Here is a 14,414-nt window from a genome sequence, read left to right as displayed (position 1 = left end):
GGCTTGCAGAAATCCTAGAAATAGAGATTTAGAGCTGAAAGGAAGGGACCATCTATAGACGTTCAACCCTGTCAATTTTACAGCTGAGGAAATAAGGCACAGGCTCACATGGCTAATAGGTTTCTGAGGTAAAATTTGAACTGATGTCATATAGATGCAAGCCCAACATTCTATCAATTATGCCATGTTCAGGACACTTCATTGATGAGCTTCTGTTTAGGTTTAACATTCAAAATGGTTCCAGAAAATGTGGTTCAGGTATGTTGGTTGGCTGTGTAATGGCTTTTTGAAAAGTCCTTCATTATGAATGCAATTTTATATCTAAAATCTCAATGTCTACATATGCTTTGATGGACCCTTCTTTAATTTTCTTGGATCATTCTTTTATTTTTTTTCTGAGAACTCTCAGATTTTTTTTATTTTGAGTTGATTGATATCTGTAAGATTTAAATTTAGTGGTTGGACTTAAATTATGTGAAATAACGTGGTTGGCCGGACTTATTATATCTCAAGTCAGAAGTTTATTTACAAAAATAGAATGGGAAACAATAAGGTAGAGAAATGTGAAAGAGGTTAGAGAAAATACCTATACTAGTCCTCAGCCAGGAGGGCCGGTAATGAGTAACTACTAGCCTCCTCCAAGATGGAAGCTAGTCTCTTAGGAAACTAGGAAAGTAGTCAGCCCTTTTCACTCACCCAACTAGGTAACCCAGGAGTCAGAATCCAAGGTTGATGCCTCCATCCAAGCCACAGTCTAAGCCACAGTCTCCATTGAAGTTCCCTTGAAGACTATCTCCAGGAGACACTCTTCACTAGAGTCACCTTCACCAGACTGATTCCTCAGGGATTTTCATGGTTTTTATGGTGGTTTCCTTGTCTCTGCCCCTTTTCATGGGGGCCAATCACAGTTTCCAAATTGTCTGAGTTTTCACCTTTGGAACCCCACGAGTATGTGAACTCTTAAATTTCTGGCTTGTTCTCACCTAGCATCAAGTAAGGTGTGAACTCACTAAGTGGTTTGTGAGTTCCTCCACCTAGTTCAAGCTTGTGTTGATTCAATCAAAAGGTAGACAAAAGAGAGCTAATCTTGTCCTCACAATCTAGTGAGGTACTAAGTAGAGGTATTTAAGTTATTGTCAAATTTTTTTAAACATTTATTAATATTCATTTTTAACCTGTTTACATGCTTCATACCCCTACTTTCCCCTTCACACACACACCCCCCCCACATTCCCCCCACCCATGGCCGACGCACATTTCCACTGGTTGTAACATGTGTCCTTGTTCAGGACCCATTTCTATATTGTTGTTAGTTGCATTGGTGTGGTTGTTTCTAGTCCACATCCCCAATCATGTCCGCCTCAACCCATGCATTCAAGCAACTAATTATCTTCTATGTTTCCTCTCCTTCAGTCCTTCCTCTGAATGTGGGTAGCGTCTTTACCATAAATCCCTCAGAGCTGTCTTGTGTCATTGCAGTGCTGCTGGTACAGAAGTACATTACATTTTTTTTATTAGACATTTATTAATATTCGTTTTTAATCTGTTTACATACTTTATGCCCCTACTTTCCCCTTCACCCCCACCCCCTGCACTCCCCCCACCCATGGCCAACGCACATTTCCACTGGTTGTAACATGTGTCCTTGTTCAGGGTCTATTTCTCATTAATGTCCGCCTCAGCCCATGCATTCAAGCAATTGTTTATCTTATATGTTTCCTCTCCTGCAGTCCTTCCTCTGAATGTGGGTAGCATCTTTACCATAAATCCCTCAGAGCTGTCCTGTGTCATTGCATTGCTGCTGGTACAGAAGCCCATTACATTCGATTTTACCATAGTATATCAGTCTCTGTGTACAATGTTCTTCTGGTTCTGCTCCTTTCACTCTGCATCACTTCCTGGAGGTCTTTCCAGTTCACATGGAATTCCTCCAGTTTATTATTCCTTTGAGCACAATAGTATTCCATCACCAGCATATACCACAATTTGTTCAGCCATTCCCCAATTGAAGGACATACCCTCCTTTTCCAGTTCTTTGCCACCACAAAAAGCGCAGCTATAAATATTTTCGTACAAGTCTGTTTATCTATGATCTCTTTGGGGTACAAACCCAACAATGGTATGGCTGGATCAAAGGGCAGGCATTTTTTTATAGCCCTTTGAGCATGATTCCAAATTGCCAGCCAGAATGGTTGGATCATTTCACAACTCCACCAGCAATGCATTAATGTCCCAATTTTGCCACATCCCCTCCAGCATTCATTACTCTCCCCTTCTTTCATTTTAGCCAATCTGCTAGGTATGAGGTGATGCCTCAGAGTTGTTTTGATTTGCATTTCTCTAATTATTAGAGATTTGGAACACTTTCTCATGTGCTTATTGATACTTTTGATTTCTTTACCTGAGAATTGCCTATTCATGTCTCTTGCCCATTTTTCAATTGGGGAGTGGCTTGATTTTTTATACAATTGATTTAACTCCTTGTATATTTGAGTAATTAGACCCCTGTCAGAGTTTTTTGTTATAAAGATTTTTTCCCAATTTGTTGTTTCCCTTCTGATTTTGACTACATTGTTTTTGTTTGTACAAAAACTTTTTAGCTTGATATAATCAAAACCATTTAATTTACATTTTGTAATTTTCTCTAACTCTTGCTTGGTTTTAAAATCTTTCCTTTCCCACAGATCTGATAGGTATACTATTTTGTGTTCACTTAGCTTATTTATAGTTTCCCTCTTTATATTCAAGTCATTCACTCATTCTGAATTTATCTTGGTGTAGGATGTGAGATATTGATCTAAACCTAATCTCTCCCATATTGTTTTCCAGATTTCCCAGCAGTTTTTGTCAAATAGTGGATTCATGTCCCAAAAGGCTTTTTGGCTTTATCATACACTGGCTTGCTGACATCATTAACCCCAAGTCTATTCCACGGATCCTCCCTTCTATCTCTTACCAGTACCATATTGATTTAATGACTGCTGCTTTATAGTATAGTTTAATATCTGGTACTGCTAGGCCCCCTTCCTTCACATTTTTTTCATTATTTCCCTTGATATTCTTGATCTTTTGTTATTCCAAATGAAATTTGTTATAGTTTTTCCTAATTCAGTAAAGAAGTTTTTTGGTAGTTTGATAGGTATGGCGCTAAATAGGTAAATTAATTTGGGTAGAATGTTCATTTTTGTTATGTTAGCTCGTCCTACCCATGAACAATTAATGGCTTTCCAATTGTTGAGATCCAGTTTTATTTGTTTGGAAAGTGTTTTGTAGTTGTTTTCGTATAATAGCTGTGTTTGCTTTGGTAGATAGATTCCCAAGTATTTTATATTGTCTAGGGTGATTTTAAATGGTGTTTCTCTTTCTACCTCTTGCTGCTCTAATGTGTTGGAAATATATAGAAATGCTGATGATTTATGTGCATTTATTTTGTATCCTGCCACTTTGCTAAAGTTGTTGATTATTTCTACTAGCCTCTTAGTTGATTCTCTAGGATTTTTTAAGTATACCATCATATCATCTGCAAAGAGTGATAGCTTAGTCTCCTCATTGCCTATTTTGATACCTTCAATTTCTTTTTCTTCTCTAATTGCTATTGCTAGTGTTTCTAGTACTATGTTGAATAATAGAGGTGATAATGGGCATCCTTGTTTCACTCCAGATTATTGTCAAAGTTTTAACTTCAATTTAGGCAAAGAAAACAAAGGATTCCCTTTTCACAAGTGTGAACTCGAAGAGAACCAATAATTCCCTTTCACATATCAAGATATCAACCAGGCATCATATGATATGATATAATATGATATCATAATATGTCAGTCAGCCTCCAAAAATGACTGGAGGATTTGGGTCTTTGTCAATGTTGCTTCTCCCAAAGATGATCTCTCTTTTTTTTAATTTTTTTTTTTTTAGAATATCTTTCCATGTTTACATGATTCATTTTCTTTCCCTTCCCTCTTCCCTCCATGCAGCCAGAGCTGACAAGCAATTCCACTGGGTTGTACAAAGATTATCACTTGATACCTATTTCCATATTATTCATTTTTGCAATAGAGCAATTTTTTTAAAGCCTAAACTCCAAATCTCATACCCATATATACACGTGATAAGTGATGTCATCTGTTTTGCTTTTGCATTTCTACTCCCATAGTTCTTTCTCTCAATGTGGATAGCATTCTTTCTCATAAGTCCTTCAGGAGTATCCTGGATTATTGCATTGTTACTAGTAGTAAAGTCCATTACATTGGATTGTTCCACAATGTTTTGCTTTCTTTATACAGTGTTCTTCTGGTTCTGCTCATTTCAATCTGCATCAGTTCAGGGAGGTTCTTCCAGTTCATATGAAAAGCCTCCAGATCACCACTGCTTATAGCATAATAGTATTCCATCACCAACAGACACCACAATTTATTCAGCCATTCCCCAATTGATGGACAACCCCTCATTTTCCAACTTTTTGCCACCACAAAGAGTTCAGCTATGAATATTTTTGTACAAGTCTTTTTCCTTATTATCTCTTTAGGGTACAAACCCAAAAGTGGTATTGCTGGATCAAAGGGTATGCATTCTCTTAAAGCCCTTTGCATATAATTCCAAATTACCTTCCAGAAGGGCTGGAATCACTCTTTTTCTAAAAGTTTTTATTGATGTCTTTTGCTTTTTGTTATTCTTGTTCAGTTGTTTCAGTCATATCTGACTCTTCATGACCCCATTTGGGGTTTTCTCAGCAAAGATACTGAAGTGATTCATCATTTCTTTCTCCAGTTCATTTTACAGAGGAGGAAACTGAGACATGCAGGATTAAGTGACTTGTCCAGGGTCACTCATCTAGTAAATGTCTGAGAACAGATTTAAATTCAGGGAAATGAGTCTTCTTCTGCTCCAGGCCTAGCACTTTATCCCCTGTAATACTTAACTGCTCCCTTCTGTGTTTTTTTTTTAACATCATTATAATTACCCTCCAATATGCCTTCCCTTCCCATCCAAGACAGCCATCCTAATAACAAATAGTCATTTTTAAAGGAAAAAAAAAGGAGGGGGAGAATCATCACAATTTAATTGACATATTGGAAAAGTCTGAAAGTACATGCAATGTTGACCACCTGTGAATCTCTCACCTCCACACAGGGTAGGGTTAGAAGGAATCACTCATTCTTTTACATTAAAATTTTAAAAAATTAAAATTACAAAATAATTTTAAATTTTAGTTTAAATTTAAAAAAATAAACAAAAACCAACTTGCTAGTTCAATGAAATCAGCCAGTTCCTTAGTACTCCCTAGCCACATGAGCCTGGAGAGAAAAAAAATTATGGGTGCCCTTGAAAAAGTTCACAATATTGTTTGTTAGTCTTTTCATAAAGGAAAGAAATTAAAGCTCTCAGGTCCAATTTAGAGGGACTTATTTCTGCATGTTGTGGAGGGATGGACTAAATTTAATTCCATAAGTTTCCTTCTACAAACATCTAAGCGCCTCCTATAAATGGAGCCCTCTATTGGGCCACGAAAAGAAATACAAAGTGGAGAGAAGCCATAATCTCTGCTTCTGGGAAGCCTACAATATAATGGGGGAGACGGCACGTGTACAAATAATATAATGAAATTAACCTGTGTACATGCCACCGTGTGGCTCTGATCATTGTTCACCCAGGCCAATTCAGCACGGAGGATTCTGGGTCCTGAAACTTCCGATGCCCACCTACCCAAGTGATTTGCAGATGTACTACTGCAGGGAAATGAGTAACTTCTAGGTAACTCAGTGGGTAGAGCCAGGAAACTCATCTTCCCGAGTTCAAAGCTGGCCTCACATACTTCCTAGCTGTTCGACCCTGGACAACTCACTTAATCTTGTTTGCCTTAGTTTCCTCATCTGTAAAATGAGCTGGAGAAGGAAATGGCAAAACAATTTAGTATCTCTACCAAAAAAAAACCCAAATAGGGTCACATAGAGTCAGACATGATTGAAGAACAACTGAGGGACAGGTAGGTGGCTCAGTAGACAGAGAGCCTAGAGTTCTTTTTTATTGTCACGCAAAAACACACTTCCATATTGGTCATTGTTGTAAGAGTCAAAGTATCCAAGACAAAAGAAAGCAAGAGTTGAAAAAAAAAAGGGGGGATGGTGCTGAATAACAACTGTGTTTTCTACTTTTCAGAGGGTCAGTGATTTTCCCTCAGCTCCACCTTTCTTTATGGTGTATCCCAGTTTATTATCAAGAGATGACTCAATTTATTGATTTATTGGGTCAAAAATTAGCTCTGAGTCCTAGCAGTCAGTTGCCAAGTCCTGTTGTTTCTAACTTTCATATATCTCTTGTCTTGGGCCCTCTTCTCTTCCCTCACACTGCCACGACCACCCCAATCCAGAGCTTCATCACCTCAAGCCTAAAGCATTGAAACATGCTTCTAGTCACTCAGCCTGCCTCAAATTTTTCCCCACTCAGTCAACAACATAATCTTCCTAAAGTGCAGGTCTGTCCCTGTTACTCCCCTCTTCAATAAACTCCAGTGGCTTCTTATTACCGCCAGGATCCAATATAAAATCCTGTTTGGCTGTTAAAGCCCTTCACAGTCTGGCCCTTTTCTGTCTTCTTGGTCTTCTTGTATTATTCTCACCTCCAGGTACTCTAAGATCCAGGGACACAGCCTCCTTGCTGTCTCTCCTGACATTTCTGCCAGGTACCCCCCACCCCATGCCAGAAACTCTGTCTGCCTCATCGCCATCTCCTGGCTTCCTTCAAGTCTCAAAGCCCATATTCTGTGCACACACACACACACACACCCCATCCTCCTTAAAGTTAGTGCCTTCCTTCTCAGACCATCTGCCATTTATCCTGTATTTATCTTATTAGAACATAGCTGTTTGCATGCTGACTCCTCAATTAAATTTCCCACTCCTTGGGCAGAGGGACTCACCTTTGTCTTTCTTCATGTCCTCAGTGCTTGGCACAGTGCCTGGCACATAGTAGGCAATAATTAAATTCTTCTTCACTTGACCTACCAGTCAGTTTCTCCATCTACTCAGCTCCTATAACCAACTCCTCCACTCCACCATAGCTACACACTTAAGAGATGATCGTGCCTTCGATCGTGCCATCACCCACAGGGACACTTCTTCTATGTTCATTAACTAAAACTTTCCTTTATCAGATCATAATCTTATATGATTCTATCCTTCCTTCTGCCTTAAGTTCCTTGGACCTCTACTTTGGAGACAGACCCAGTTGAACCACACTTCATTTCTCTCCTAGCTTTCACCAGACTTTGCTACCATGATTCATCTGTCTTTTCACCCAGAACATCCCTCTGTCATGCTGGCTTCCTTCTCCCATTGCTGAGCTCCCTCCAGAGCATCCATTGTGGGGGGAGGCCCAGGCTGACTACTCTTCATTCCTCTCCCAGCTGTGCAGCTGAATCTCCAAATTTCATCACCATACCCCTGGGAAGGTACCTGTTTTATCCTCCTTCCTTTTCACCTCTCTTTAATGTGTTGTCTTCCCCCACTGGCATACAAACTCCTTGAGAAAAGGGACTATGTTTTTTTTACTTGTATTTCTATTCCCAGCACTTAGCCCAATGCCTGACACATATTAAGGACTTAATAAATGTTTGTTGTCTTATTGCTTAACCTAACCCTGTTTGTCATTCTCCAATGACCTTGAATCCCTCCACCCCTCAGTCTTTTCCCAGGCCATCACTCCTACATCAGCTATTTTTTCCACCCTTCCCTACACTGACCCCTTGGTGAACCAGTTTAACTCTCCATCCTCCATTTAAAAAAAAAAAAAAAAAAAAAAAAAACCTCTCCATCAACTTTTTTTAAACCCTTACCTTCCATCTTTGATTCAATACTACGAATTGGTTTCAAGGCAGAAAAGCAGTGAGGGTTAGGCAATAGAGGTTAAGTGACTTGCCCAGGGTCATATAGCTAGGAAGTATCTGAAGTCAAGTTTAAACCCAAGACCTCCCAACACTAGGTCTGGCTTTCTATCCACTGAGTCACATCTACACTGGCTTCTACCCTCAGTCCCTTGGCTCTTTATCCTATCACTAATCTAGTCTTGCAAAGTCACAACAGTAGTTTACTTCAACCATCCGCAGCCTTCATTCCTGAATGGAGTTGGAGAAAATCACAAAACTGTACTGCCTTGGGCCACTACAAATTATGTTTCATAACCTCAAATGGGTTCTCACTGCTATAAATCATTCCCTTTATACCTCCCTAATTGATTTGCTATCCCTCTTACCACAGTGGATATCTCAGACCTTTTCATCCCGCCTCAAATGTGTGTCCCTCCACTCAGCTGAAAATTGTACTTCTTCATCAAAAAAAAAAATAGATAGATAGATAGATAGATAGATAGATAGATAGACCATTTTCCAAGAGCTCTTTTTTCTCTCCTTTTCTTTATTTCATATCACTCAGATGTCTTCCCCAACTATCTCCTGCTTCACTTCTATCTCTGAATATCCTATTCAAATAGATCTTCTCCTCTGAATTAACAAATCAATCAACTAATATTTAGCATTTATTGAGCCCTTACTATGTTGCCAGGTTCTGTACTAGGTATAAATGATCCCATTCTATACCATCTTCTCCAGTAAATTGTCTCACTTTATCATTAATCTTCAATCTCTCCCTATCCACTGCCTGCTTCCCTCCAGCACACAAACACATCTCCCTATTATCCCCCCTTAATAATCCCTTCCTGATCCAACCATCCCTGCTAGTTATGGTCCTGTACTCCATTGTGTGGCTAAATTCCTTGAGAAAGCCCTTTGCCATTGGTGCCTTCATTTCCAACTAAAACTGATCTATCCAAATTTACTAATGATCTCTTAATTGCCAAATCCAATGATCTTTTCTCACACTACATCTTTCTTGACTTCTCTGTAGTCTTTGACTCTGTCAATCACCCTGTTCTCCTGTATAATGTTTCTTCTCTAGATTTTTATGACACCAGTTTTTGCTGATTTTTCTACCTACATATCTGACCCCTATTTCTCAGACTCATATACTGAATTTTCTTCTAGGTCATGCCCATTAGCTGTGGGTGTTCTCCACAACCCTGTCCTGCGTCCTTTTCCCATTACATACTTAGTTAATGGTTTTACTAGCTGCCATGAATGCAATTATCAGTGCTATGCAGATTATTTCATGTTCTGTATAAATCCAACCCTATTCTTTCTTCTAACCTCATATTACCAAGTTCCTATTGAACATCTCAAACTATATGTTCCATAGGCATTTCAAACTCTTCCAAAAAAATCTTCCCCTCTTCCAAATATCCCTATTATTGTCCACAATATCTCCTTGCAGGCACCCAGGTGTCATCCTCAAGTCTTCACTAGCATTCACTGCAAATATCCAATCTATTTTCAAATTTTGTCATTCCTATCCTCATACATGACCCCTTTTCCCACTCTCACAACTACCACCATAGGGCAGGCCCTCCACACCTTATATTTGAATTACTACAATAGCCTTCTGGTTGGTCTCCTGATCTAAAGTCTCTTCCTACTCCTATTCACCAAAGTGATTCTCCTAAAATGCAAATCTAAGCACATTGATACTCAGTAGACTCCAGTCAATCACAGACTGGACTCCCTAATACATCTAGAATCAAGCATAAAAAATCATCTGTTTAACTTTTAAAGCCCTTCATTACTGAGCCCCTTCCTCCCTTTCCAGGTTTCTCATACTTTTCCTCTGGCCACACACTCATGATCAAGGGACATTGGCTTCGTTGTTGATTCTAGTGCATCATAGTCCATCTCCTAACTCCATTTCTTTTCCCTGGCTGTCTCCCATGCCCACAAATAGTCTTTATCATCTCTTGTTTTCTGGCTTCTCCTGCTTCTTTCTTTTTTGCTAAACCCTTACCTTCTATCTTAAAATCAATCGATCCCAAGGCAGAAGAATAGTAAGGGCTAAGCATTCGGGGTTAAATGATTTTCCTAGGGTCACACTGCTAGGAAGTGTCTGGTGAGGCTACATTTGAACCCTGGACTTCTCATCTCCAGGCCTGGCTTTCTATGAATTAAATCATCTAGCTGCCCTTCCCTTACTTTTTTCAATACAATTCTAATCCCAAATTCTCAAAAAGACTTTTTCCAGACAATGCCTTCCATTGCTAATACCTTTTCTCTGATGTTATCTCCCAGTTACACTATAACTACCTTGCACTTGTGTAGTTGTATTCATATTATCTCTGCTTATTAGAATGGGAATTTCTTGAGGACAGAGATTACATTTTTGCCTTTCTTTATATAAAGGACAGTTTCTTCCCTTAAATTTACAATCTAATTTGTAAACTGTAAAGCACTATATAAATGCTAGCTGCTATTATTGTTATAATTATTAGTCTTTCACCAGTGCCAGCTGCCTAATTATTGGCTGGCCCTTCTGACCATCTCTGGCCTTTTAGTAACCCATCAGAGAACAAGGTGAATGGACTCAATGACTGGCCATACCAAAGATAAATCTGTCACTTTCATTGCCACTCTGGGACCCTGTTCCTGAATGGAGATCCTCTCTGTTCCCACAATTTCATCTCTCTTTACGTTTTTTTCACCAAAATTTCCAAACAATATCAAGACTCAGAGTCTAAGGATGGGAGGAGGTAAAGGAAGTAAAAGTAGTACTTAAAAGAGATATAGATAAAATAGGGATGGACCCGTTTGTACAAAAATATTTAAAGTTGTGCTTTTTTGTGGTGGCAAACAAATTGGAAACTGAAGGGATGTCCTTCAATCAGGGAAAAGCTGAACAAATTGTGGTCTATAATGGTGATGGAATACTATTGTGCTATAAGGAATGATGAACAGGATGATTTCAAAAAGAGCTGGAAAGACCTATATGAACTGATGCAGAGTGAAATAAGCAGAACTAAGAGAACACTGGACGCAGTAAATGAAGCATTATGGGATGATCCAATGTAATAGACTTTGCTACTAACAGCAATACAATGATTCAGCAGAATTCTGAGGGAAAAGAATGCTATTCACATCTAAAGAACAAACTGTTGGAGTAGAAATGCAGAAGAAAACATATGATTTATCATTTGTTTATCTGGGCATATAATTTGGGGTTTTGGTTTTATAAGATTACTCTCTTACAAAAATGAATAATATGGAAACAGGTTTTGAGTAATAATACATGTATAACCCAGTGGGATTGTTTGTCAACTCTGGGAGGTGGAAGGGAAGAGGGGAGGGAGAGAACATGAATCATGTAACCTTGGAAAACTTATATGTAAATTTGTTAATGGAATAAAAAAAAGAAAAAAATCCCAATGAATCAATCAATCAAGAAAAAAATAAATAGAAAGATGCAAAGAAGGGGGCAGGTAGGTGGCTCAGTGGAGAGACAGCCAGGTCTGGAGATAAGAGGTCCTGGTTTCAAATCTGGCCTCAGACATTTCCTAGATGTGTGACTCTGGGCATGTCACTTAGCCCCAATTGCCTAGCCCTCAACATTGTTCTGCCTTAGAACCAATACTTAGTATTGATTCCAACATAGACAATAAGGGTTTACATGCAAAGGGTTCCATGATGTCTAAGGTATGTGTGTAGTAGGACAAGAGGAAAGTAATAAACATTTGGGGGAATCATGGAAAAATTTCTGGGGGTGGTAGCATTTCAATTATGTTTTAACAAATGAGCAAGAGTTTTACAGGCAGATGAAGGTAAAAGGCATTCCAGACATTAAGAACCTGAGGCAACTGGTGGCTAGCTTTCAAATTAGTTGGAGATGAACATCATTAGATAAGGTGTTATCTTAATAGTCCAGGGAGGTGATAATGAAGGCTGTCACTAAAGTAGCATAGAGAAAATAAGGCAAATGTAATGATCGCCTTTAAAGAACTCTAAACGGGATAAATAAAAACAAATAACACCAACTTGTCAACATGGGGGGGATGAGTCATTGGTGGTACCACTGACAAAAAAAGTAGTCAAAAGAAGGAATAGATTTTAGGAGAAATATGATAATAAACTAGATGGCCTATCCAATCCTTTCCAACTCTAAGATTTGATGAAGTGATTGCCTAAGGAACAGCTTTCAAATTTTGTTGTTATTTTATCTAAATAAATGAAGGTAAGCATACCTGAAGCAAAGTCAAACAAATAAAACTTGATCCTAGACTTTCCCACCCCACAATAAATTCTCATTGAATTATTTTTATAGCTGCATCTTGACACTGAGAAATAATATTTATGACTGGCCAAATGTTAGCTCCCTGGGGAAGAATCCTGATATTAGACAAAATAACTCAGAATGTGCCTGAGACCTGGGATAATGCTGCTCCTGAGTGGCAACCAGTAACTATTGCTCTCAATTCTTTGTTAGATGCAGCATTAAGGATGAAGGATAGTTTCAAGGACTTGTCAGATAATTGGTGTATAGTGAACATGGATTTTTTACATCAAAACATTTGAACCTAGGAACATAAAAGGAAATCATTTTTTTCCTTTTTGTGTTAAAGGCTAATTATTAGTAGTAGGTTTTTTTTTCATTGCATATGTGAGTGGCAGCCATACAGAACAGCCATTAGGGAGGGAAATTGGGCAGTATGTTTATATACAAGATGATTTACTAATTGAAAAATTAATAAAAGGGGCAGCTAGGAGGCTCATTGTATTGACAGCCAGGTCCAGAGATAGGAGATCCTCAGTTCAAATCTGGCCTCAGACACTTCCTAGCTGTGTGACCCTGGGCAAGTCACTTAACCCCCATTGCCTAGTCCTCACCACTCTTCTGTCTTGGAACCAATACATAGTATTGATTTTAAGACAGAAGGTAAGGTTTTTTGGTTTTTGGTTTTTTTTTAAGAATTAATGAGGTTCTACTACAGGAGAGGAAACACAGAAGAACAACAATTGCTTGAACACACGGGTTGAGGTGGACATGATTGGGGATGTAGACTTGAAACTACCACACCAGTGCAACTATCAATAATATGGAAATAGGTCTTGATCGATGACACATGTTAAAACCAATGAAAATTCGCATCGGCCAACGGGTGGGGCGAAGGGGAAAGTAAAAACAGGAATCTTGTAACCATGGAAAATTTTTCTTAAAAATAAAATATAAATAAAAAAATAAAAAAAGAATTAATGAGGTTCTAGTCACAAAAAAGACATTTTGGAAAAACTCCTCACGATGGTAGAGTGAATATAAATAAAACTATTCCACAAAAAAGACAGGCCAAATCCTGGGGGCACTAGGAAAGAATGTGACAGAAAGATCTAGCCTGCAACTAAGCTCTCAAAGGATCTCTAGTTTGAAGACAAAAAGAGAGCTAAGGGTTCTTAGAACCTGAAGGATCGGGGACAGGAGCCCAGACTACAACTGTGCTGTTCTAACTCCAAATCAGGGCTGAGAACTCTACATGCCTTGAACTGGGCGGGCAGTGATCAAGTGTACCCTAGAGCGGACTTGGCTAGCACAGACTGCCTGGATGGGCCACTCAGTGCAGACTGCCTCAGCCCAACGAACTGGGCCAGCAAATCGTGAAGTCTTTGAGGAACACAGCATTTGTCATCCAGACCCCAAATAATACAAATCAGTACCAGAGGAAGTCCCTCAATTCCTTCCAGAAGTATACTGTAAGGATAAGGGATGAGGGATAGGAAAAAATGCATGGATTGTCTTTAAGAGGAAAGGAGGACTGTATGACCCTGGGCAAGTCACTTGACCCCCATTGCCTACCTTTACCACTCTTCTGCCTTGGAGCCAACACACAGTATTGACTCCAAGACGGAAAGTAAGGGTTTAAAAAAATTTTTCAGTTTTATTAAATTTAAATTTTAAGAATCTGAAGTAGGGGGCAGCTGGGTAGCTCAGTGGATTGAGAGCCAGGCCTAGAGATGGGAGGTCCTAGGTTCCAGTCTGACCTCAGACACCTCCTAGCTATGTGACCCTGGGCAAGTCACTTGACCCCCATTGCCTACCCTTACCAATCTTCTGCCTTGGAGTCAATACTCAGTATTGACTCCAAGACAGAAAGTAAGGGTTTAAAAAAAAAAAAAAAAAAGGAAGGACAAGAATTTAGACACAAACCCTGAGAGAAGATTCTGGAAGGACAGGAGGATGTTGGGAGTTTTACTGGAGTTAACTGGCCCTCCTGATCTGGCTGTCCTCTGAGCTGGTAGGGAGGACTTTTCTCTGGCATCTCCCCGGAACAGACTAATCTTGTGGAAAGATTAGGAAATTCCTGGGTTGGAGAACTAACTGCCTTGGAGGAGACCTGCCTTCCCCTGAAGTACTGAGATCAACCTGTCAGAGACAACTTGGCTAAGGTAAACCCAAGGGTTTTTCACCTGAGACTTTGGGTTTACCTGGGAAGCCAACCCCAGGCTTTGGGTAAGGACTCAGTACATCTGTGCATCCTGCATTCTCAGCCTTTTAAAGACA

The sequence above is a fragment of the Gracilinanus agilis genome, chromosome 3 (assembly GCF_016433145.1).
Source record: "Gracilinanus agilis isolate LMUSP501 chromosome 3, AgileGrace, whole genome shotgun sequence".
In the NCBI taxonomy this organism is placed as follows: domain Eukaryota; kingdom Metazoa; phylum Chordata; class Mammalia; order Didelphimorphia; family Didelphidae; genus Gracilinanus; species Gracilinanus agilis.
Note: the sequence above shows the minus strand (reverse complement) of the source record.